Genomic DNA, 26,447 nt, shown 5'->3' with positions numbered 1-26,447 from the left:
GGAGAGAAAGAAATCCAGTGATTTCTTTCACAAAGACTGAAACACAACCTAGGTTGCTTGGAGGAAGAGAAAGTAATAATTACCTTCATGTCAGTCCAAATTATCAGTTTGTCCAATGGAAGAAATACTTGGTGGGCAACCCCTGCCCAGCTGCAATGGCATTCTATGTTACGGATGTTGGTCAATATGGAGGGCTACAAGCTGAGGGAGCTGCTAGGCAGCACATAAAGCAGACTGTAGTGAGACAAGCAGAAAGAAGCTTCTAATTCCAGGAACAGGGCTTGATTACTTAATTGCATGGATCAGAATCAAAATTGGGTTTTGAATGCAGAGGTGCCATTTTTGACGGCAGATGATGTGGACAAAATGGAAAGTGGGTTCACTGATTATTCTTTTCTTGATTAGAAGAAGGAAAGTCTGATTAAGCACCTTTCTTCCTCTTTATGCTGAAGCAATGGTCAATTAGTCTGGATAGTGACTGTTCAAATATTTGATGCCATATTAATGGGGAAATTTTTAAATATTACCCAGAAGAAATGTGGCTTTTGTTTTATTCACAGTCTCTTGGTTTCCTAGTGATATAAATTTGACTCTTATAGAAAAGATTACTAGTATAGAAATTCTCATTCAAGCATATAAAATTAACATATGTGAAGCCCCAGAAAGGATATTATGTCCAAATTTTAGAATTTGTAGCTTAGAATTTGTAGTTTAGAAATTGTAGTTTTACTGATCTCTCTGCATGACTCTGGAAATTTAGTTAAATTTATGTCTTGAAAACTCAATTGAGAAATCATTCTTCTCTATGAGTGAGCAAAAAAAAAACCCTTAAATTTGACAGTCTATAGTAGCATGGTTAGCATAAACTTGTTTTTAGCTTTTTTTTCTGACATGATGTTTTGTTTTATATTTGTTTTGTACAATGGGAGATTGAAGTTGGGGCACCTGCTAGGTAACCACTCTAGCACTAAACTGTATATCTAGCCTTCTTTACGTTTTTCAGTTGGTGACAGGCTCTCATAAAGTTGTCTAGGATGATCTTGAACTCATGATATGCCACACAGGCCTTGATTTTGTGGTCTCCCCACACCAGCTTTCATTATAGCTAGGATTATAGGCCATGGTCACCAGACCCAGTAAAATGCTTCTAGTGCCTATTCCCAGTTTTCTTCTGAGCCCATGCTTTGCATCGTCAGACCTTCTGTTTTGCATCCATGCATAGTACACAAGCACACTGCGATGGGCACTATACTTTCCTACAATTATTACCTCTTTTGAAACAGGTTGAACTTTAAGAAGATACTGAAAAAGTGAACCTGCCACCAAATTAGATTGATCCTGAATCCTAATTCAAGCTCTCAGTGTGTACTCAATCCCCACCTTGGACATTTTCACTAGCTAGAAATATATACTGTACTCACATGGTCCTTTCTGTACTAAGGTATTTTTGTTGAAAAACACTTCCTTGGGTTTTATCAGAAACTTAGGCCACGTGGTCTGAATTCTGGGGTGGGAACTCACATCTGATTCTTATTTTACATGCTTATACTAGAAACATAATAGAACATTGTTTTTGTAGAAAATTGAAAGCAAAAGCTAAAAGCCAAATATAATGAATACCAGTGTCCTTATTGCCAATTTTGATAATATCAACTCAAGGCCCGTCTTTCATTTATTACCCCTTTACTCTAGTTACCTTAAAGCCAATATCATTCTAAGTTTTATCACTAAATGTCTTAGGATGTATTTCTATAAGATAAGAAGTATTGTTGTCTATAATAAAGGTTCAGTACCATTTTCACAGAAATTTCATAATTATCTCTTTTTACTATTCAAATGTGTAATTTCTAGGTCCCTGGTCCCCATTGCTTCCTCTTGGTTTGACCCAGGCTCACAGAAGCTCAGACATGGTGGTTACCTTTAAATCTCCTGCATTCTTTAGCTTCTCCTTTTTCTCTCCTTTAAAAACTACACTCCTCCATTGTTGGTGGGATTACAAGCTGCTGCAACCACTCTGGAAATCAGTCCAGCCTGTGTTTGCTCTTTGGTTGGTAGTTCAGACTCTGAGAACCTCATGGGTTTGGTTTAGTTAATTCTGTTGGACTTCTTGTGGAGTTTCTATCTTCTTTAAGGACAGCAATCTTTCCCCAGCTCTTCCATAGGAATCCCCAAGTTCCATCCACCATTTGGCGGTGGGTCTCTGCATCCTTCTGAGTCAGCTGCTAGATGGAGCCTCTTAGAGCACAGCTTGCTAGACTCCTGTCTACAAGAATACAGAGTATCATTAATAGTGTTAGGAACTGATATTTGCCCATGGGATGGAATCAAGTTGGGCTGGTTATTGATTGGCCATTCCTTCAATCTCTGCTCCCTCTCCAGTCTCTTCCTTTATTGTAGACAGAATAAATTTTTGGTCAAAATTTTTGTGAGTAAGTTGGTGACTCTATTGCTCCACTAATGTTCCTACCTGGCTTCGGGAGGTGGTCTCTTCACGTTCCATATTTCCAGTGCTGTGAGTCACAGCTAAGCTAACTTCCATTGATTCTTGGGCACCAGATCAACTCATAGAGACTATGATAATGTACTGGGATGGTTGCTATTGGGTTAGTTTTTAGGACTTTTCAATAAACAAAAAAGCCAACATAGGTGATACAGATATTTCCTATATGACACAAGTTATACATCAATTTTACATCCATGTCTCTTTCCCCCCCATTCTGAAAATCCAGTTCTTAGTGATTCTGGAATCAGTACTGAGGTATTATCTCACCAGATATATGTAATACCATTGTAGAATAACAAATACTGTGATTAAAGCAAGTAATTTATTTTTCCTTTTAGTGAAAATGGATTTTTTTCTCATGCAATATATCCTAATTATAGTTTCACCTCCTTCCACTACTCCTGGTCTTTCCCCACCTCCTTGCCCCTCTGGATTCACTCCCTTTCTGTCTCTCATTAGAGAAAAACAAGCTTCTAAGAGACAACCATAAAACATGACAAAATAAAATAGAAGAAGAAGAGGAAGAAGAAGAAGAAGAAGAAGAAGAAGAAGAAGAAGAAGAAGAAGAAGAAGAAGAAGAAGAAGAAGAAGAAGAAGAGAAGGAGGAGGAGGAGGAGGAGGAGGAGGAGGAGGAGGAGGAGGAGGAGGAGGAGGAGGATAAGGAGGAGGAGGAGGAGGAGGATAAGGAGGAGGAGGAGGAGGAGGAGGAGGAGGAGGAGAAGGAGAAGGAGAAGGAGAAGGAGAAGGAGAAGGAGAAGGAGAAGGAGAAGGAGAAGGAGAAGGAGAAGGAGAAGGAGAAGGAGAAGGAGAAGGAGAAGGAGAAGGAGAAGGAGAAGAAGAAGAAGAAGAAGAAGAAGAAGAAGAAGAAGAAGAAGAAGAAGAAGAAGAAGAAGAAGAAGAAGAAGAGGAAGAAGAAACAATTATTATTGAAGTTGGACATGCAGCCCAGCAGGAGGAAATACAATCCTTTCAGGAAATATTTTTGTTTCTTTTCTGGGACAGGGAATGGAATATAGGACCTCACACATGCCAGGCAAGTACTCTTCCATCAGCCCAAGTCTTTTCTAAAAACATTTAAAAATGGCTTTCATGAAGCCCAGGAATCTTCTCAGTATCAGTCATTCTGTGTCCTTCAAAAGCAGTGCCACCTATCACATGAATCTCAAGTGTCCCACCATGTTTTATGATCTCTGTGGGATCACTGGAGGTCAGAAATTATTACAAAGACTTGCACTGCTCTAGGGTGTGTTGGCAGTAGATTGGGGGCAGTAAAACCATCTGTTCCAGTGACCTGATAACCTCGAAATATACATTCTGTTTTGAAGGATTGACATTAATTCTACTAGGCCTGTGCACAATAGCCTATAATCATGTTCCCCAGAGTGCTGCTTTAGAAGAGTGTATGGTAAACTTGCCTTTCATTTTTTAAATTGAAGGATGAAGTAAAACAGGACAAGAAACATTGCAATTTGTAGAGTTTAGTCTAAGAAAATGAAAGATTAAAGAGATCTGTAATGATCAGACCCACCCCATTCTGGAGCGTGAAAGGGAATGTGCAGCAGACAAATCGTTTGAACTGGGTGTGCACACTAATGAGCATTGAGCTTGTTCTGTCCTCCCAGGACGGAAAACTAAGAGTTACTGCAGACTGTTCGATAAAGGCATTAATTTAATGTGTAGCAGGATGGAAAATGGAGGAAAGAAACAAATTGTAAAACCACAGGAAAAAAAGCAAATTGGTAATGATTTTATTCACTCAACAATTAATTGAACTCCCTGGACTGCAGTGAGTCAGCCAGCCGGAGGCAAATAGGCAAACTTAAGTTTTGTCCCAGAGCTGACCATAGGCACATGGGGACCAGCCAACTTACTAAGTCTTTTGATGAATCCATCTATGATTTGATTACATGGCCCCCAAAGTCTAATGTTGGTATAGGTATTTGACATATGGAAGTCAAGAACAATGAAGGAGATTTCCTTGTAGCAAATGAACGACTTACACAAAATTACTGCAAAAAAAAAATCCTTCTAGAATATTATTTGCAAGGATTTTTTTGAGACATGGTTTCCTGTCATTCTGACTGATACTAAACTCATTGTGTAGCTGAAAGTGGCATTCAACTCAGGAACTTCCATCCTCCATCACCTCCCAACTGCTGGGATTGTATATAGGTGGACAACACTACACTCAGCTTACTTGTAAGGATTGTTAATAGGAACTTCTGAAGTCAAGTCATTTGGGATGTGCTGATTTGAAGGGTCTGCAGGTTTCTTTATGCAGAACCTCTCTGCCTTATTATCTTAATGTGCTTTGTGAATTTAAGAGTCAAGGATTTGAACAGCCTGCATTTTCTTCCCTAAACTGTTTTTTTTTCTAAGATGTTTTACATGGTGTTATTTTAATTGAAATTGAATTGGAAATGTTCAGAAATTTCAGTCACTTAATTTGGAGAGAGAGAGAGAGAGGGAGAGAGAGAGAGAGAGAGAGAGAGAGAGAGAGAGACAGAGAGAATATGAATAAGAATTTATTAGCCTATGAACCCCCCAAAAAATGCTAACATGAGCCACAGAATATTTCAAGTCTCCAGAGCCCAGTTCTTTTGGCTACTGATGAATTTTTTAATAATCTACTGATTATGGTTGTAGGATACCGTCTATCAGCAGTTCCTAGATCAACCCTAATGGTAAAAAAAAAAAAAAAAAAGAAAAGAAGAAGAAGAAGAAGAATTTGCCTTCATAGATTAAGGAAAAATCTCGGAGTACACATTTTCTTTTATACCTTCCTACCTTCTTTCTATATCTTGTACTTGTTTTCTTGTTAGTCTCAATGGCCTTGTTAGACAGTTATGGGACAATGTGATTTAGAAGAGCTGTGTAAAGCATGATATGAAAGTGTACAGTGGACCATGATATCCTGTCCAAACTGAAATGTGGTGGACATGGTGAACCACAGATATTCCAAAACAAAGAACAAGTGGTTGATGAGGTGCTTACCCTGGCCAGGTTTGGTGTTGATTAGCAAAAGACTGGCTTGGTTTCTTTATGGCTTGTTAGTCTAAACATGACAACTTCTCTCTAAGCTATCTCCTATTCCATCTTCTGGCATGAGTCCTATGTACGCTGTGACACATATCCTTTAGAAAAAAAGAATTTTAAGTAGATATGTGATGGGTTCACCTCTTCCAACATTTTGATAAATTTGAAATATACAGACATGTTGAAAGAATAGTATTGTGAATACAAACATTGAACTCACCTGGATTTACCAAGAGCTGATAAATATTTCTCTCTTTCTTTGTATGTACCTGTATATGTATACATAGTCATAGAATCAGACACACACACACACACAGAGAGAGAGAGAGAGAGAGAGAGAGAGAGAGAGAGAGAGAGAGGAGAGAGAGGAGAGAGAGGCATTCTTTCTCTCCTTCCCTTTCTCCTTTCTCTATCTCTCTGTCTCCTTTCTGTGTCTCTCTCTCTTTCCTATCTAGATTCTAAAAGTATGTAGCAGACATTGCAAAATTGAGAAAATATTCTTTAAGAATCAAAAAATACAGTCCTTATTTGTATGAATTAATGTTTAATCAGATTTTCTGTCTATATGCAAAATTTCCCACAAGATGGTAATCTTAAATGAATTGGTGGTTTGGTATTGATTGCTGTCACTCTTTGTTCTCTCTCCTTAACTCCTTCAATGCCGATGAGCTCTCCCGCCTTTCAGAAGTAGGGATGAGAGTGATGATATGCAGTCTCTTGGGTCTGTGTGTGTTTCTGGCTGCTTTCTTCATTTGATATAGGGTCTCATCCTGTGGCTGCAGCTCACCTGAAACCCATCTTACCTCTACCCCCAAATGTTGATGCTCTTGTGCTGACCAGTTTCAGTTGAATAAATCTTACTTTGAAGTTTGTTAATGATTTTTTAAAAACTAGATGAGGAGTTAAATATTTTGAACACCCGCCCCCCCCCCCACTGAGGGTATATTGTATCCCCTTAATTCTTCATGCCAGGTGGCATGATGTCAGAAGTCTCAAGTTGGAGATGTTGAATATATTCACTGGTTGGTAAATTTCTTCACTATAAAGGCCTTGTTTGCTTTATAATTAATGAAATATATGAGAAGTGGTATTTTAGGATGTGCAAATATTGTGTTCCTTGCCAACCTTTCCCAAGGTGTCTCATTTAATGATGACTCCTGTCTTCATGAGTCACTTTGTCAATGTGCAAGATGATTTCTAATTCTGTGGTCCCATCTTTACGTTCCTTCTTTTCTAAATACCATGTGAATTCATAGATTCTTTTTAAATGTAATGACTCATTTCTGACATTACTCTTTTTTTTTTTTTGCTTCACAAATTGCCATAGTTTAAGGACTAAGTCACGGTTCAAGCAGGCTCCTATATTCTCTGAAGACATCGCATCATAAATCAGCACTTTATGTTCTTTCTGCCCCAGACCTAGAAAGAGCTATTTTTTCAACAGGTAGTTTTCTTTTGTTGAGGACTAGAACTTAAAAATCTAAATATCACTGATAAGGGTATACTTTATTCTAAGCTCATTATCAACCAGTATTTAGAGAAAAGAAGACAGTCTCATCATTTATCCAGAAGTCACAGGGAACTAAGTCCCTAGAATCTCAAAATCTCTTGCATAAAATGGCCTGTGTCTTAAATGTCTACTGCTGTGATAAACACCATGACCAAGAAGGACTTAGGGAGGACAGAGTTTGTTTGGTTTATACATGATAGACACGTTGGGATATCTTGTCTCTCACTGAGAGAAGCCAAGGCAGGACCTTAAGGAGGAATCTGGTTACCTGAACCAAAGCAGAGACTATGGAGGAACACAGAATACTGGCTTATTCCCCATGGCTTGCTCACTTTGTTTTATTACACACTCCGGGATGACTTGTCTAGGCTGGTACTTCCTACAGTGGGCTGGGGCCTCCACATCCATTAGCCTATACAGGCCAATCTGATACAGACTTTTTCTACACTGAGGTCCCCTCTCCTCAGGTGACTCTAGCTTGTGTAAACTTGACAAAATCCATGTCAAGTGGACAAAATCCAAATAACCCGGTGGTGTTAGAAAACAGCTCTTATCCAGACAGACCACACCAGGAGAACACAGTCCCACAAGAAGAAGTTTATTGATGGGAAACGGGGAAGAGAAGAAGGAGGGAAAAGGGGGTGAGGAGTTGGGGGGTCTTGGCCTTTTCTTTGGGCTGTGACATAATCATGCACACCACCATGCACAGATAAGGCACTAGGGGTGTATGGTGGTTGCCACGGCAACACAACAGGCACAGGATGGTTCTTGTTGCCTAGGGGTGATGTCATTGCTGGATTCGGAGGTGACCATAAAGCCGTTTCTAATGCCAACAAATACATTGTGGGAAATATTTGCATATGACCTTCACCCACTCACTAGATCATTCATAATTCTTACACAATAAACATAATGTGTAAATTGTTGTTCTGCTTCACCATTTAGAGGCAAATGGCACAAATGAGCAAAGTCTATATCTGTGCAATGTAGATGCAGTCCCCCAACCCATTGTGGTAACGAAGTCTTTACCTGTGCAGTACAGATATGGACCTCCAACCCAGTGTGTAAGATCTGTTGCTGGTCTCCATAGATGCTGAAGCTATGAGTAGGCTTACCTATCTGGTATTCAGAAAGGTACCCCCAGTTCTAAGCCACTGTCACACACTATTCCTCTTTCTGTCAGTTTCATATTTTTGCCCCTTCCTCCTGCCATGCAAAGCATAGCTGTTAAGAATACAAATAAACTTCTTATGTACACCTTGACTATAGAATTGCTATCTTAGTGCAATGACACAATTTACCTTAGTAAAATTCAAAATGTCTTTTTGTCTTTAGAATACAAACAATGAAGCAGTATATTCAGACTACCTGGTTCAAAAGATTTAATTTCCTTTTTTTCCTTCCTTGATCATATAATTAGTTTGGTTAATTACTTTGTGTTCTGATAAAATTTACTTCTTCCTCGCTATATGTATTGATTTACTTGCAGAAGTAGGTAAAACATGGCTCAAAATGTATAGGGTACTTGGTATGTGGCATTCTCACTATTATTTTATTACTTATGTCTATATATGAGGTTATACACATGTGTGCAGTGCTCACAGACTCAGAAGGGGGCATCTGATCTCCTGTTACACCCTAACGTGAGTGCTAAGAACCAAACTTGGGTCCTCTGGGAAAGGAGAGCATGTTCTTAACCACTGAGCCAACTCCCCACCCATCCCCCTCCCCACTCCCTCCCCCATCCACACCCCCACCCCACCCACCTGAGCCTCGTTTTTCAATTACAACATTAATTAATTAATTGCATCACTTTGTAGATCCTCTTTTTCTCAATGGCATAACCACTACAACTATGCCACCGGGCATAGTGAACATTTAGATTGTTGTCAACAGTTTGTTTTTACGAATAACCTCAAGTTGAAGCTTGTGCACATTTTTGTTATCAGAAGTCTGTTTTCAGATAAGAGCCTAGCAGTCATGTGGTTAAACCAAAAGCCAAATGTTAGTAAGAGTTAAATCCCTTGGCATGAGGGCAGAAATGTGACTTCTGTAACCTAGGTTTGCTTGTGCTTTCTTCTTTTTACCTTTCTGGTGTTCATGTTTTGAGTTTTGGCTAATTCTATACGTGCAGTATCTCCAAAGTTATGACATTGCTTTGCCCAATCTACATTAGGGTGTATTGAGATTATTTTCTTTATGTGCAAAACAAACAAAAACTGAGCAGGATATCTTCGAAGGTTATAGATGCCAACCTGAAAGATGTCCACATAACAGACTTGGGACAATGCTCATACTCTTCCCCCTCCTCTCTGTCTCTCTCCCCCTCTCTCTCTTTGCATGTGTGTCAGAGGGTATGTATAACTGAGAATCTAACTGAAGTGCCTTTAATATTTCAGGTAAGCACTTTACCACTGCCCTATATCTATAGTTCTTTCTGTATTTTTTTTTTAATTTTGAGACAATATTACTAAGTTGTCAAGGCAACCCTTCAATTTGAATTTGCTCTATAGTCTGGTAGACTTTGAATTATAATACTTCTGGCTTATCCTCTTGAGTAGCTGGGACTACAGGTCATGTTAAACCTTGGACAATATAGGAACCTTAAGAACAAATAAAAAGTAATATCCCTGATATCTCAATACTTTTGAAAAGGCTCATACATTCAGAATAATACTTAATAAGGAGAGGGGTTGAAATATATATATATATATATATATATATATATATCCTTTCAGACAGTACTAATGTATACTTAATTTAGCATAGAAGTTTATGCTCATTTACATTTTTACATATGACCAATAAATTTAATCTAATCTCTGCCATATTGTTCTGTGACAATAAAACACAGACATAGACAATGCCTGACTTACAATGTCTGACTCACAGTTCCTGATTGGGGTGCTGGGAACCAAACAATATTCTAATTTTACAGTGGTGCCCAGGTTTGTGTGCAGTAGAAATTGTCTTTTACTTGTGAAGATCACTTCAAGTCTTCTAGGAAAGTGAATCACAGCTCCTGGATAGATGTACAGTCACAGGAGAAAGACCTAGTACTGTACCATGTGGTATTGCTAAGCCAGAGTGTTCAGTAGGTTCAGTGTATTCAATGCATGAGTTTGGATATTTGGAACATATGATGCCCCGGCTGGAAAATAATCTCACAAACTTGTATTTAAGAACTGTTTTGAATCTCACTCTGACCCACAAGAAAACTAAAGGTGTGCTGGAAGCTTCACATCTCTGACTTCAATTTTCATCTGCTTCTGCTTCGGGTCACCTGTTGAGATCTTCTTATAGGCACAGCAGGTGCTCACAGAGTGGATAGAGATTGTAACACCTAATTCATTCCGTTCCCCTTTGTACTGAAGACACAAAGATAAGTAACTGAGGCATCTTACTGTCATTTTTCCAGACTTTCTTATTTTAGACACTCAAAAGACACCTGAAGGTCTCCAGTTATCCTCACCCTGCACTCACCTAGATTCAGTTTCAGGAATAGCAGAGCATCGTTGAGGCAGCACCCTGGGGAATGAGAAGTCAACTCCTGAGGTCCAGCTTTTCTCCTCAAGCAGTCATCACTATTATAAAGCTCTATCTATCTGTCTGTTGGTCGGTCTGTCTATATATCTGCCTACTTACCTATCTATCTATTATCCATTTACTTATTTAATGTGTACCTGTATGCACATGCATGCATGCAAGTGCCCTGGAAATAGACCTACAGGTGATTTCAAGTCACCTGAGGAGGATGCTGGGAACCAAACCCAGGTCTTCTCTGAGAGCAAGAGCAGTAAGTGCTCCTAACAGCCAAGCCATCTCTCCAGCCCTGCAATAACCACTGCTTTAGACCACCTTGTAGGAGATTCTTCATTCCTGTTCTTTCAAATTTAGATGTAAAGCTCAGGTCTCTGCCACAGGGAACCTGAAGTCAATTGGCTCCTTTATCTATGCACGTTCATTAAATCATGTCCACTCTTTCCCTTTCCTTTTCTATGTACTTGGCATAGGAGCCCTAGATTGAGTGGCTGGAGCTGGGATACTGTCCTAACTAAACTCTGCTTCCAGAGGCTCAAGCAACATCATTCCTATTTCTTTTGCATTTGCTGTGTTTTACTGAATAGTGTGTTCCTTGCTCTTTTAAGACCATTTATTTGGTTTCCAGGAAGCTTTTGCATATTCTGGTGATTATTACAAAGTGTTTTACATACGCAGAGTTCTTTGTTCATTTAGACATCTCTTTGCCTTCTCATCTTTAAATAAATGTCCTCTGGCTCCTACCTGTGGTACAAATGATCTGCTTTCAGTTCTTTCCTTTCATTTGAGATGTGCCGCTCCTACTTTGTCAGTACATACAATGCATACCTACTCCACTTCCACCCTGCTTCTGACTTGAATTTACTATGCGTTAACTATGAAGAATACGCAACATCCAGAATTAATCTTTTACCTCATTTTTTTGATTCAATAAAGTTTTATTTTCCCAAATGTACAGCTGATTGAACCGGTTCATGCATCTTCACCCTTTATGTTTCTGGTGTAAATTACTTGTGCTCTGTGCTTTGAAACCAGCTTGATAAGTCCTTTGCTAAGCAGCTCCTGAAGGGCTGCTCTAGCCAAGGAACCTTGGATCTTCAGTCCCTCAGAGACAGCAGCTGGAGTAATAAGCTTTTAGTTGGGAACTTCCTTACAGAGTTCATTGTATGTAGCTTTGTCAAACAGGATGAGATTCTTCACCTTGTCCTGAACTTTGCCTTTGGACAACTTCTTCTTTCAGCCTTGCCACCAGATTTATTTACTGGGTCTTTGACTCTTTGGGCTGACTTTCTTCTAACTCGCACCCCCGAACCTTGCATCCATGGAAGATAAAACACGAGACGCAGAGATCGGGTAGTTACTGCAGACGAGGCTTTAATCTGTATCACACACGTGGAAAACGTGGAAGGGCTGAGCTGTGGAAGGGGCCTGGCTTAAATACAGTCTAGAGTGACGTATTCACTTCTGATTGGCTGTTCGCTCACCACCCAACATTATGCCTCGGGATTGGCAGTGACTTTGGCATGCCTTTCTGCCTAGCAGCTGCGCAGATAATTGTTTACTTCTGGGAAAACACAAGGCTAGCGCCAACTTGGGGTGGCAGATTATATTGCGGCTTCCTACACTTTCTGACATCTTTCTTCTTGTAGTCCTTGGGCAGCATGGTGTCTTTTACCTCTCTTAAATGACTGAAGTCCATTCACACCTTGATGACATAGCTGGAGCTGCCAAGTGCATTGTGCTCTGGGATTCTATGACGTCAGGCTGGGGACTCTCAGAGAAACCTGGTTGCATTCTAAATGTTCTTTTAATTTGTTTGTTTCTTTGGTCTTCTGGGTGTGAAGACCCAGAGAGCATTTTCTTCCAGCACACTATTTAAAATTCGGCACAGTTATCAATCAGTTTGTGCGAAGGCCAATGCCTTTCCTCACTCACTTCCTTTGAATGCCCTGTTACAGTACTTGAATGTTGTTGTGTTCAGACCATTACTTGCTGCTCCTGGTTAGCCTTTTAGTTGAGTCTACCCTCTCTTGGACATTTTGTAATTTAGTGTTTATTCAAAGCATAATCCAGCCTTCAGGTTATTACCAGGGTTTAGTTCATTCCAAGTTTCATGTATTCCTAGTTTATTTTGTTTAGTTGGTGTGTGTGTGTGTGTGTGTTTTGTTTGTCTCTTTGTTTTGCTAGTCCCTCTCTATATATGTATAATTATATGTTTTAATTGAGCTGAAGTGCTATATCTGCAGATTTTATTTTCATGCATTGCAGTGGGGTTCAAATACAGTGTTGTATTTTTGTTTAATTTTGTATTCTCCAGTAGAATTCTTACCAATTATAGTTTGACTTTTATATTTCTCATTCAGGAATTGTGTGTGTGTGTGTGTGTGTGTGTGTGTACTTTTATTTTCTTAGGCTGTTAATAGCCCTATTGGGAAATCTGTGGGTCACTGGGGACAGGTCCCAGAAGAGATCACTGCATTCCTGGTGTTCTGTTCTCTCCATGTGTATTCCTGCTGTTTACAAGTGGGTCCTCACCAGCATCTCTGTGTGTGCTAAGCTTTCAACCTGTGAAACTTAGCTAATCTTCTTTTACCAAATAAAGTGAGGTTGACTGGAGAGATGGCTCAAGCTGATCTTTCCAGAAGACTGGATTTGGTTCCTAGCACCTCTATGGTGGCACACAGCTCTCCATCACTTACATTCCTGAGATCCAGTGTTCTCTTCTGACCTCTAAGGTCAGAACTGCATACATGCATTGCACAGACATCTGCAGGCAAAACACTTGTAGACATATAATAAAAAAAAATTCAAGAGGTAGGGGTATGTGTGTTTAACAACAGTTAAAGGAAAAGTGACCGACCATGAGTTTGAAGAACAGGAAGAACATGCATGGGGATAGGGATGTGGAGAGAGGAAAAGGGAATGAAGAAATGAAATAATCATATCTTAATTTCTAATAAAAGGTTACTTTAAAATAGGCATCCTTAGATATTTTATCATAGTAATGCTAAATGGGTTAAAATTCTATTCTTCATTCTGCCTGGTCCTACCACAATACCCAGGACAAGTAGAAGCAAAATATTTGTTGCAGTAGACAAGCAAATTTAGCAACAAACTGGATGATCATGCTGTGCATTGTTTCCTTATGGCACAGGCACATGCAAATAAACTAACAAAAAGTTAGTTTCAAGTCCACTTAAATTATCATTATTGCTACCTAACAAATGTGATTGACACTGCTCAGATGGTACATGAGATGATCTAACATGAGCTAACGCATAACCCTATCAGCTGTGGGGTTTTCTGTCCTGTACCTGGGAACCATACGCCATTGTCCCTTGTTAAGAAAAAAAAAAAGCAAACCTTTCCTCAGCCCTTGGGGATAAACTGAATGGACTGGACTAAGCTAGTGATGAGATTCATGCCCGTCACCAGCAAAAGAGAGGCCAGTTAGGCCAAGAAATATCTGTTGGTGAAGCTTTTTTTTTTAATTTTTCTTTCTCTGTAGAGAGAAAACATTTTTCTGCCTCCTTTTCTTTTATGAGGAAAATAATATGAGAAGCTATGGCAAATATCTTGAAACCAGAAGACATGTTCATAGAATAAAGGGCCAATAGCTCAGAGCGGTGGCTGAAGAACTTTTCTTAACGTAATCTTCAGTTAATCAGCTGAAATCTGCCAGATTTGCTGAGTAATGGTTAAATAGTGGTTAAATAGCTTTTTTCTTTTCCTTGCAGGCTGAAACTACCTGAAATTAATAGTAATTACCAGTTAAACCCACCACTTTAAAGGAAGGTTTTTTTGTTTGTTGTTTTCTCCTAACAATCTTTGGGTACAATCATGTGTCATGTTTACTGTACCCCCCCTCCTTCTCTGGAAAGCTAGGTTCAGCAGAATAAAATGAAAGGGGGGATGCATGTTTTCTAATCAAATGAGCAGCCATTGGATGCCTGAACCCTCACTCACTTCCATGTGTCATTGCCAGTTGTTGCTCTTGGGAAAGCTCTCTGCTAAGGCAGAAGTGAACATGCAGCTGTCAGAAGACATCAGGATGCTTCCAGCCATGTTTTTCTGTGCAGTACTTAGCTTAGTTACCATTAAGAGTGTGCTAACTGGGTAGGTAGAAAAGATACCAGATACTTGGATACCCACCCTTACAATATGTGGGCATGTAGGTTAGTGCAACTGCAGAAGCTGCTACACTCCTGTTGAATGGAATCCTGTGAACACTATCCCTCTCATTAGTAAATGGGGACAGACTATGGCTCCAGTTACAGGTGCAGCACTTCACTCTACCCTGAGTTTGCTCCTATAAAAGGGTTCCTGCAGAGTGAGCTAAGTGCCCTTGCCCTACAGAGGAAGATGCACCACTACATTCAGAGAGCACCTTTTCTGGAATACTTTTCTGTAACAGAAGCCATTCTGCCAGTGGTTATTAAAAACAAGGTGCTTGGTTTTATTCTTAGAAGGATTCGACTTTTTTTATAAATAAGAAAATCATTTACAATTATGTTTCATGGTGTGGGGTAAATGATGTGTTTTCTTGTTCATTATTTAACAGGGTCTGGAGAGAATTTCACCAGGCAAGAAAGGCCATCTTTCCTGTAGAGTCCTTTATTGAGTATAGATAAGCAGACATATTATGAAATCTAATCTTTTCTGAAGCCCTTGCTCCATGCCATTACAGACAATGCCCTGAACACATTATTCGCCTCTCTAAGCAAAATGTTTCATTTTTCCATGCACTGGACTTTGTAGATTTTTCTTGCAGCTTACATCTGCAGGTGAACAGTAAAAGCAAAGATGTCAGAGAGATTCAAGCAATTATTTTGCCTCAGTCTTGAAGGAGTAATACTGGAGTGGCCTTTTAGAATCTGTCTGAATCGATTTTGCTTTCTGTCAGGCTGAGCTGATTCTCACTTTGCCCATAAGTAGATTTGGTTTGGGGTGGCTATGTCTCAGTAATAACAGTGTGTAGTACCCTCTTTATTTTTCAGAGCTTTACATCTAAAGAAAATTTCAATTTTATATTTTAATTATTAGGTGAAAACGTTTCTATGTTATCTTAAATAGAAAGATGTCCGGAACCTCAGTTTTGCTTCAACTGCCCACTCCAGTCTGAGAGTTATTGCCTGAAGTCTATAAAAGCTACATTTCAAATTGGAGTGGCTGTGATCATTGAATACAGGTGAAAATAATAAAACACAAAATTGTAAAAAAAAAAAAAAAACTCAATAAATTTAATGACATTCTCTTAATGTTTTTCAAGACAGCCTTTTATAAGTATTGCTACAATCTCTAATTACTTATGTGTTGCATTTATCTGCTTATTTATTATTAATATACTCTACTTTGAATATAAAATTGCAAAGGCCAGATCTTGTATGCTTTCATTCCCTCTTATAAACTCCTCATTCAATCTTGGCTGGAAAATAAAACATAAACATGCACATATATGAGCAAAAACTATTTGGCAGTTAAAAGATACAGGCGTCCATGCAGCTTCCATTTCCCTAGTGCTTGCGGGATAAAAGAATCATTTGATAAGTAAACTGATGATTTCTAACTTTATATTAATTGACTTTGTAATAGTGCAAAGGCAGTACATAGTCAGCAGAAGCCAGACCTCTAATTTTGAAATCTGTGTTTTCCTGAGCCAGTCGTTGTCCCTGCTCTAGAGGAGAATGAAACCAGTAAATGCAGTGGACTGAAATCTCAAGTACTAGCGAACTTTATTCAGAGCCCCAGTTTATACTCTGAGGGTTAGGCAGGTCACATGAATAAAATTCTCATGAGGTCAAGCTTTGTACAATCACAAGGACAAGCTGCATGGGACAAAAAACATGTTTTTCCATAGGAGCATATAAAGGATAATTTAAACATTTAACAAGAAAAGCAAGCAGTAATGAGCACTCTGAGATTAAACTCACACCTATTGCCTATTCTTAGGGGGAGCAAGAACACACTTGATTCCAAGAACAATTCCTTGGTTTTGAAGAAACCGAAGTCACAAGACTCTTGACTTGTTTTCTTGGAATGTTCTCACAAGCATTCAGAATTCTTCTCACATGACTCCATTCATAGACTAGTGTTCAATAGTTTGCTTTCTCTAAAGTACATTGAACTACAGCAACCATGTGGTCTCTAGGGCCAGCAACTAAATTTGTATGCTTTGCTAAACTGTGATATTTGATGGGTCTGGTACAACAGTGCATTTTTAGTGAATGATAATTTGCAGCCTACTAGGGTAATTGAGATGAAATCCTTATATAAATCAAAGAGAATCTGTATGTCCTTTAGAATAACTTGCAGGTAACCCAGCTATAATAATCACATGTTAATAACAGAGCTGCATACATAGCATAGGGAATTCTACAAGAGTTTGTATGACTTACAACTACTAGATTAAATGTCCTTCAGACTGTCAGTTCTGTCACCCCAACAGACATCTATCTGTAATGTCATGGGTAAGTCCTAAATGAGAGCCACACCACTGAGCCTACTCAATCCATGCCAGTGGAAATGGAAAACAGTAAAGTTGTGTTTGCAAATCTGGGTTTTGGAGTCAGAGTTCCCACAGTATACGAGAAAGAGTTGACATGGTGAATGTTGACTGTCGGCCCTAACAATTTCCCCTGTCAGTAAACAACACCATAAAGACAATTATATGTGCTAGACCTAGTCTTTGATCCCATGAAAACTAGGGGACTAACTAGTTAAACCTTAATTCATTTTACTAGAATTAAAAACGAAAAGAATTGGAAAAGTCAACTGTCAAGTGTATTAGTAGATAACAAAATTGAATTCATGATTTGTCAGCATAGAGTTAGGCTCATAAAGGTTTTGATTGACCACTCTTCCTAGTCTAATTACTTGAGTTAAAAAAATCATAGGAATATTGGGGCTGGAGAGGTGGCTCGGCAGTTAAGAGCACTTGCTGCTCTAGCACAGGACTAACTTCAAGGGATCTAATGCCTTCTGGCCTTCATGGATACTTGCATACAGACACTGTAGATAAATTCACATAGACACATATATTTACACATATTTTTAAATACTTAAATATTTTTAAATAGTAATATTGATACTTACTATATTACCCTATTTCCAGAGCTTCTGAATAAGGATTTTTTTTTTTTTTACAGATTTCTTGCAGAAATGAATATATATGAAGTAATAGCATATTTGAGGTCATGGAGATCCTCAGACATTCAGAATATTCAGAAAATTGAGTGTATAATTTCATATATCTAGAGAATGGAAATTTTCTAAAAAGCCTGGAAATGCCTTATCTTAGTTACTATTCTATTGATGTGAAGAGACACCATGCCCAAGACAACTCTAAGAAATGAAAGCTGTTAATGAAGGTTTACTTCTTTAGAGGGTTTGTCAATGATCATCATGGAGGGAAGCAGACAAGCATGGTGCTGGAGCAGTAGCTGAGAGCTTTACTTCCTCATCCAAAGGCAAGAAAGGGGAGGGAAAGAGAAAAGAGGGAAGGAGAGAGAGAGCGAGAGAGAGAGAGAGAGAGAGAGAGAGAGAGAGAGAGAGAGAGAGAGAGAGAGCAGAGAACAACCTCAGGATTCATTTTCAACTAGGAGAATTTAGCTAGCCAGCAAGCCCAAGGGCTACACCTGTTTCTGCCTCCCTGGTGCTGGAATAAGGTACCACCATGCCTGATCTGTTTACATGAGTTCTGATGATTAGACTAAGGTTCATGTTTGCACTGCAAATACCAGCTGACCTGTCACCTTGGCCCTTGAACGCCATGTTTATGAAACAAAAATAATCAGAAAGACTATTAATGTTTTGCACCAAAATTTCGATACTTTGCATATTGAGTTTAATCTGGCTATTTGTGTTCTGTTAGGATAGCTGAAGTGATGCTTATTCTCTGAAAGGAGTAGGGTGTGTGTGTGTTGGCGGGGAGGGGTAGCGCTCTCAAACTATCTCCTGAACATCACTAAGTACATACAGCTTTATTTCTTGGTGATTTTATCCTCTCTTCCTTGCCTGTCCTCTTTCTTCTTTCCTTGTATGTACCACCTTTGTGACTTGGTTTTCCCAGCATATCTGTTAAAGCATCTATCTACTAAATGCCTTTAGCCCAATGAATTAAATTAACAAAGTGACCTTGTATGTGTAATGCTTTCACAAGATGTTGGAAGGATGTGAATTCTTCAATAGGAATTTGAGAAAAGATGAATTGTAAACTGTCATGTATTTTTCTGTTTGTCTCTCTTTTTATCTACTGAGTTACCTACATATATATAATGCATACATACATACATACATACATACATACATACATACATGAAATAACAGCCATGTTGTCAAAACTTTAGTGGCCAAAGGGTTGGGAGCATGGCATATAAGTGTATTTCATCAGTTGAAACTGATTGTATTCTCATTTATATTGCTACATTTGCCTTTATGCTCCTCAAAAATATTGATTCATGAGCTAATGTAAAGAAGCTATGTCAATAAAACATATATTTAGATATTTGCAAATGATAGTCACATTTTTTCTTCAATTTCAAAAGTGTCTCTGAATTTGAGGACAAATGTTTTGCATATTTTTTTCTTTGAAACTCTTTTGTGACCTTAAAATTATAATGGTAGCAAAAACATCTGAGTTCTCAAGTTAGTTGGCCATTCTTCTTGAAATCAGACTGTTTTCAACTCACTTTAGAGAAGGGGGAATTGTGTTCCAAGTCTGTTAACAATATGTCTGAAACCCTGATGAATAAGAGGGAAGACAGGAGTCTCTCCGTGGGGTCAGGCATAAAACGGACAGAAAGAATAAAGTATCTAAGCATAATTTTATAAACAATATAAATGAAGAAATTACATTTTAGAGAGAAACAATGGTTACTTTATGCTGATGTTCCCATTATTATTAAATAATGCAATCTCACTGCTTCAGAGAAACATGTTTATAAGTACCAGTGTGGGATTTATTTCTTGTCTTATAAGCTCCTAAGAAAAACATTATATCTGGTACCTTCATGCAATGCATTGGTTCAAAGAATCCAGAATTTTGCATTTCTGAGCTGTCTTCCTGGCGGAAGATCTTCTCAACAGGCATGGGGGGGGGGGGGGACAATGGCCTACCTGCTACTATCACAGCCTTTAATGGGAATGTTGAACATTGGTAGGAAGACCATAGAGTAATCAACAGCCCTTTTTTATGCTTTATATCAAAGCTTTAATCCCCATATATCGCCCCAAGTCACTGTGAGTCTTCACTGCAAAGTTGAGTAAGCAGGGCCGTTGTATGAGCCAGTGGGCAGATGAGTTCTAGAGATGTTTCTGTTTCTTCGAATGATTACCTGTATCATCTGTCTTTACTATTGTCATTTATCTTCTCCTTGTGCCCTTTTTTTTTTTTTGAGGCCAGTTCTCATGTAACCAAGGCTGCTTTCAAATTCAGTATGTTGGCTGTTAATTCATGATCATCCTGCCTCTGTCCTCTGTGTGCTGAAATGACAAGTAAGGGCTACTGCACCTTTCTCTTTCTGTATTTTATAATTAATTTTTCCCATCTATCATAATAGCCTTTTTTACATGAATCAATCTTCTCCAAAGAAATAAAAACAATTTTAAAAATAGAATATATAAGAGAGGAGTTGGGAAAAGAAGTTATCATGAGAGATTGGCTCATATGTTAGAAGAGCCACAAAGGTTTATGACTACTGTCCATAGGCTGGAAGGCTAAAAACGCCCATGATGTCATTTCACTCAATCTGAAGGCCTGAGAACCACGAGTTCTGAGGTTAGGACTCTCAGTTTATGTCTGATGGCCCAAGAGCCGAGCACTAATGTCCAAAGCCGGGGAAAGATGGAAGTTCCAGTTTAATCAGAAAATAATGACTTTCCTATTACCTTCGTTCTATTGGAACCCTCAGTGTGTTAGATGATGCCCACTCTATAGGTGAGGACTGTGTTCTCTAACGCAGTGTATCTAATCAAATGCTAATCTTCTATGGGATCATCCTCACGTACACATCAGTCAGCAATAGTTACCAGCTTTCTATACGTCTGTCAAACTGAAGTAACAACAACAACAACAACAACAACAAAATACCAGCTAATCATCATACTCTGTAAATAATGTCAACCTGTGACTTACTGAATATTTTTACAGTGAATCCAAGAGATTATAAAGGTATTAAACAGCATCGATTACAGTTGGCTTATAAAGCACTGGGAAGATTAAAACCTATGTGGTACCAGAAATTACTGACTTGAATGTTGGATTCTGAGCAGGAAAGCACAAGCACTTCATGAAGAGAATGTTCTGCAGAGTATACAGTAATCTTTGAGTTCTTTTTAGAATTACTGTATTTGACACATGTCCATCCATGGTCCATCCTCCACACTTTTAAGACCATCTCTTCTAGGGATCTTCATCAACCTAGTATATGAGTTTTCTCCTTTCTGGACTGGCTTCCTTCCTTCAGACTGACCACACCGTACGTGGGTTCATGTTTTATGTAATGAATATTTTCTGAACACCTCTGTTCTCTGAACACTTCTTCAATCTCATATCTTTCCACTATTCTTATTTCCCATCTTCTTTCTTTTTAACCTTCGTCCTCCAAAAGTCTGGGTTATTTTTAGATCAGAAACACTCAGCATCTCTCTGATTATTACATGACTTTACAAAGCTCTAGAGATCTCCCTCAGCCTCCATCTGCTCTTTGGTGGATCAGCTGGTATTCAGGCTCCTTCAATGTCATTTCATTACGAGTGTTCTCACCCTTCCCACACTCACCCATAACTAGGGAGATCGTAAAAGTACTTAAGAAAGCCACTAAACCAACACAGTGCACCAACAACCACATCCGAGTCTTTTAAGGATCTTTCTATGTCTCACAGTGGTGTTTGGGAGAGTTGCGTTCAGCTATGTAACCTGGCTTTGATGCCAAAGAGTAACCAACACTCCTAAGACAGTGCACATTTCTGTGGCACAGGGAAACACTAAACATTTACACACAGAGAGGTTTCTGCACTTGCCAGTTCAGAGCATTCTCAAATACCACTGGTCTAAAACCAAACGAGGCAGGCTTTAGAAGTCTGGATCTTAACCCATGGCCTCATCTTCTGGCATTTCCCCTTCTCAGTTACTACATATGCATCACTACAGTGGCTTAGGTTTGATTCCTACAGTCAAGTCCTTGAGGTTTAGTCTATGTCTCAGACAATGAAGCAGTTACAAAACATATGCTAAGCCATATAACTGGGGAAGCACATGAACCCTAGTTATATTTCACCTCATCATGTGAAATCATTCAGATCTTCTCAGCTGTCCTTACCAATAATACACTTCCCCATCAGGGTTGTTTATCCTGACTTCCCAGAAAAAGAAGAAAATCCTCTCATTGGATCCCAATAACCTACCTGTCCTTTTCATTTTTTTAAGCTAAGTTTTTCTTCTCTGAAACAATTGTTCACACTGAGGACTCTTATGGATGTGCTGTTGTCAACAGTAACAGGATCATTATAACTGCACTGTGGTGGTTTTATCTTCTCTGATATCTATTGCTAGCATTTATGTTCAAACAGCAAACATAGTTTTAATAATTTAAGCAACTTGACACATCATTCAGCCAGAGAAAAGCTGCCAGAACTCACATTCCCCTCTAACAAATGTTCTTAGCTACTGCTGCTGAGTTCTATGGTATTGAAAAACAATGGGCTTCCTTGGATGATTTCATATGGCTATTCACATGAAGGACTTAGTACAATAGTTGGCTAGGGAAAAGACCTAGTAGTTTACATTTTTCACTTAGAGGAACATCAATTCTATTTCTATTTGATGTATTACAACTGTTAAATTCTAAATTCTATGCTGGTTAATTTTCGTCAACTTGACACAAGCTAAGGTTATCTAGGAAGAAGGAAACTCAAATAAGATACTGCCTTCAGTAGACTGGTCTGTAGACAAGAGTGTGGACATTTTTTCTTGATCACTCATTGATGTAAGAGGCCCTGTCCACTTTGGGAGGTATCATTTCTTAGTAGATGGTCTTGGGATTATATAAGAAAGTAAATGCAGCAAACCATGGGAAACAAGCAGCAAGAAGTGTTCTTCCAAGGTCTCTGCTTCAGTTTATGCCTCCAGGTCCCTGTTGTCAGTTATTGTCTTGACTTCCCTTAGTAATGTGTATGACAGACAAAACCTTTTCTCCCCAAGTGGCTTTTGGTCACAGTGTTTTTCTCAGCATTAGGAAAACCAAAAAGGAAAATCTCTTTATGTCTTTCCAGTACAGATTTTTGTGGATTTAATTCTCTTGTATAGTCAGAATTGCAGGATTATGTGCGATTGTCAATACTGAAAAATGACCTCATCAATATTTATTTTGAACAATGGTTATTTTCAATGTGAGCAGGCTTGTAATAAATAAGTTCAAAAGCTGAGGATGCGGTTCATTGGTAGGCACTTGCCTCGCATATACAGGCCCTAGATTCTACTCTTAGAAGAGCAAAATAAAACCAAAGGGAGTTCACGACGAAGGTGCATTAGTCATTGTTCTAGTGCTATGAATGGACACTAAGACCAAGGCACCTATTATAAGACAACACATTTAATTAGGGACTTGATTATAGTTTCAGAGATTTAGTCCATTCCCATCATTGTGGGGAGCAATGCAACATACTGACAGGTTCTCAGCAGTAGCTAAGAGCTACAGCGAGAGAGAGAGAGAGAGAGAGAGAGAGAGAGAGAGAGAGAGAGAGAGAGAGAGAGAGAACCTCCAATTACAAACCTTCTTCAACAAAGTCATACCTCCTAATCCTCCTCAAATACTACCATCCCCTGATAACAAAGCATTCAAATATATGAGCCTATAGGGGTCATTCTTATTCAAACCATCACAGAAACTCTCACAATTTAGAAAAATTTAAAATGAATATGTTTCCCTCCCATTTTTTCTGAATAAATAATGATACAGGAATAACATGTATATTTGGATAACTTACAGGGGTATAAACTCTTTGTCTATTGTGCACACCCTGCAATATATTTTTGAGGACACAAGAGCTTGTTTGGGTAAGAAAGTGGTATACTTATCTAGAGTAACCCATGCACCTGTGTGTATTCCATTTCATACGTTCATTGTTGTTTCTAGGAACTTAGACACCAATGGAGTAGCATTATTCAAAGCAAAGGTACAGATGAAACTGTAAATATTTAAGGTGTGCACGCCTGTGATTTCTCCAGTTCTAATATGTCCAAGTTTTCATTGATCCCTTAGTGAGTTCCACCCTCTGGGCACATGTACATTGACACCATTCTAAGGCTTTTAACATAACAGAGATCTCAATGGGATTGACTACAAATATGTGAATTATGACCAGCATGTGTGATTTCATCCATGAATGCTACTTTAACATGGATTTCTAGCAAGGAGATCTAGACCAATACAAAGACCACGTTCATCGGGATCTTAGGAATTGTTGAGGCTATTCTTATTTTATTGCTGGGTAACATCATTAGTTTCTATCCTCTTTACTCTGAATATCTCATGTATATGAGACAATTATGTCAGTAACACATCTGGAAACCTAGAACACTTAAATATATTAAAAGTTAACAGTTTTTTTGAGGTCTCAGGCTTTTGTATCTCATTCACAGTAGACTCTGAAAGTGGCTTCTGACTTATTACTCGTCTGCCAGAGACAGTGAGACAGTGTTGGCTTCTGTTAACTCCTCCATGCTCATCAGATTTTTTATTATTCATATCATTTCGTCTTTGGTATTTGGGCTATAGGCCATGTCAAGATTATCAAATGGATCTATCAGTTGCACAGCTCCCAGCTACCACCAGTGATCCTGTGGTGGTGGATATAACGGATACAAAATATAGTACCAGATTTTTTAAAATGATCCAAGTCAGATTCGGCAGAAGCAGAGGTTGGAACAATTCAAGAGACCGTTGCTCACTCCACCACACATGTTTTCCATTGAAGGCTGATGTTCTTCAGTTTTCCTAATTACAACTTCAGGCTGCATCCATCCGCTCCAGGATGCTCATTCCATTTGTGGCTTGCCCGTATCCTGTGCATTTCCTTCCTTCAGCCCACCTCTCAGCCACATTAACATTATTCCCAGTCACAATGCATACTACAGGTGCTCAGAGCAGGTTTGGGGAAAAAAATAAAATGGAAACTTGTTAACATTGCTTTGTGTTAAGTTGGAATATTTGTTGAGGAGAGGCTCACATCCTTGGCCAGAAGGGGACAATTGGAAAGATGGGAATTTGTCAGTGTGCAACACTTTTTTTCACTATCATTTCTTTTAGCAAAGCTACTAACTGGCCAGGCATGGCTGAAGAGGTCAAAGCAGGATGCATAACTCTAATTTTAACTGGAAATAAAGTTAAGGATACTCTTTGATACTCTATTGATTAAGCAGTGTTTATGAAATCTTAGGTTAGACTTCAGTTCATCGGTCAGTTGGGGAGCCAAATGTAGAAGACTCAGCTGTGAGCAACAACCCAACAGAAGCCAGTGAGCATGAGTTGGAGCAAACAGGACAAGTGTCTATGTGCATCTGTATGTCTGCGTCTCTAAGGTCCTGGGAAGGAAGCTGTGTTGGTCCAGAAGTGTGCTCCGGAAACTGGAGGGAGGAAAGATACTGGTACTTGAGTCAGTAGAGCAAACATTGTATGTCCAGGGCCCAGAGTGTCCTTTTCTTTTTTTTGGTTTGCTGTCCCCTGCGTCATTCTGTCCAGTAGTCACCACCTTTTCTCTCCGTATACTTCCCCACATCACAGTTCTAGCATCTGTGGGACTGAACAGGATGCTAGTCTCTGTGCTCTTACTTACATTAAATCCGGAACAGTCACATGACCACACACCTTTTACTTTCTCAGGGACTGAAGTCTTCTTCTGACTGTGTCCCTAAAGCAGTACACTCAGGCCCCTCAACATTCACCACCAAAGGACTGAGACCTGAGTCTCTCTCTCTCTCTCTCTCTCTCTCTCTCTCTCTCTCTCTCTCTCTCTCTCTCTCTCCCTCCCTCCCTCCCTCCCTCCCTCCCTCCCTCCCTCCTCCTCTCCCTCCCCTTCTCCTTCTCCTCTCTTCTTTCCTCCCTCCCACCATCCCTCCATCCTTCTCTCCATCTCTTTAAAACACAGTGAACACTCTCAGATGTCATGTTTGTTCATTTTCTGTTTTCTCTAGCCCCCCTCTGGGCTGAATACCTAAGGCATTTTGTTTGCAGCCATACTGAGCCTGCAGTAGGTGCTCAATACAATGTGTGTTAAATCCATCAGTGCCAGTGGGGTCTCTGTTATGTTTGGGACAAAGAAATCTTGGCATTCATTTCCATTTCCTATGCATGGAGCTATTTGCTGAGAGGCAGGAGGAATTTAGTGAGTGGTGAATGGTGAGCAGGAGCTGGTGATGCTGTGACATTATAAAGTCCCATGTTCCTTTCCTTGTGCTTCTTCTGAGTCGTAAGAATCTTGGAAACAGCAACCCTCCAGAGTATTTCAAAGAAATAGACTTGAAAGGAACAATTATGTAGGTTGAACCAACATTAGTAAATTATATCAGAAAAAGCTCCTGGTTCCATTCCTTTTTCAGTGTGTTTGGTTACTGTAGCTCTTGCAGAACAAAATTTCTGCCCACAATGAGCCAGGATGTTATGTTTTCATTCTGCCCCTTGAAGCTTCTGTATACCGTTTACTAGGTAGAGTACATGCCTTGGCTTGGTTCCCCTTCTCAAAGCAGCATTGAGTGAATCTGTCTACCCTTGTTAATTTAGTGAAAAGCCTTTAGAGAACCTGTTGTGCATTTCTCACAGGAACATACCTCCAGCTAGCTGTATAGTGGAGCTTGAGTCGGTC

The 26,447-nt window shown here is 39.2% G+C and overlaps 1 protein-coding gene across 3 annotated transcripts in view; it reads left to right on the top strand.

The window, feature by feature from the left end:
* Pcsk5 (proprotein convertase subtilisin/kexin type 5) overlaps window positions 1-26,447 on the top strand; it is a 411,165-nt gene that overhangs the window by 95,392 nt on the left and 289,326 nt on the right. The gene's annotated exons all lie outside the window — the stretch shown is intronic.

Source organism: Arvicanthis niloticus, chromosome 1 (genome assembly GCF_011762505.2).
Source record: "Arvicanthis niloticus isolate mArvNil1 chromosome 1, mArvNil1.pat.X, whole genome shotgun sequence".
Lineage (NCBI taxonomy): Eukaryota > Metazoa > Chordata > Mammalia > Rodentia > Muridae > Arvicanthis > Arvicanthis niloticus.
This window is presented reverse-complemented; position numbering and strand designations above follow the sequence as displayed.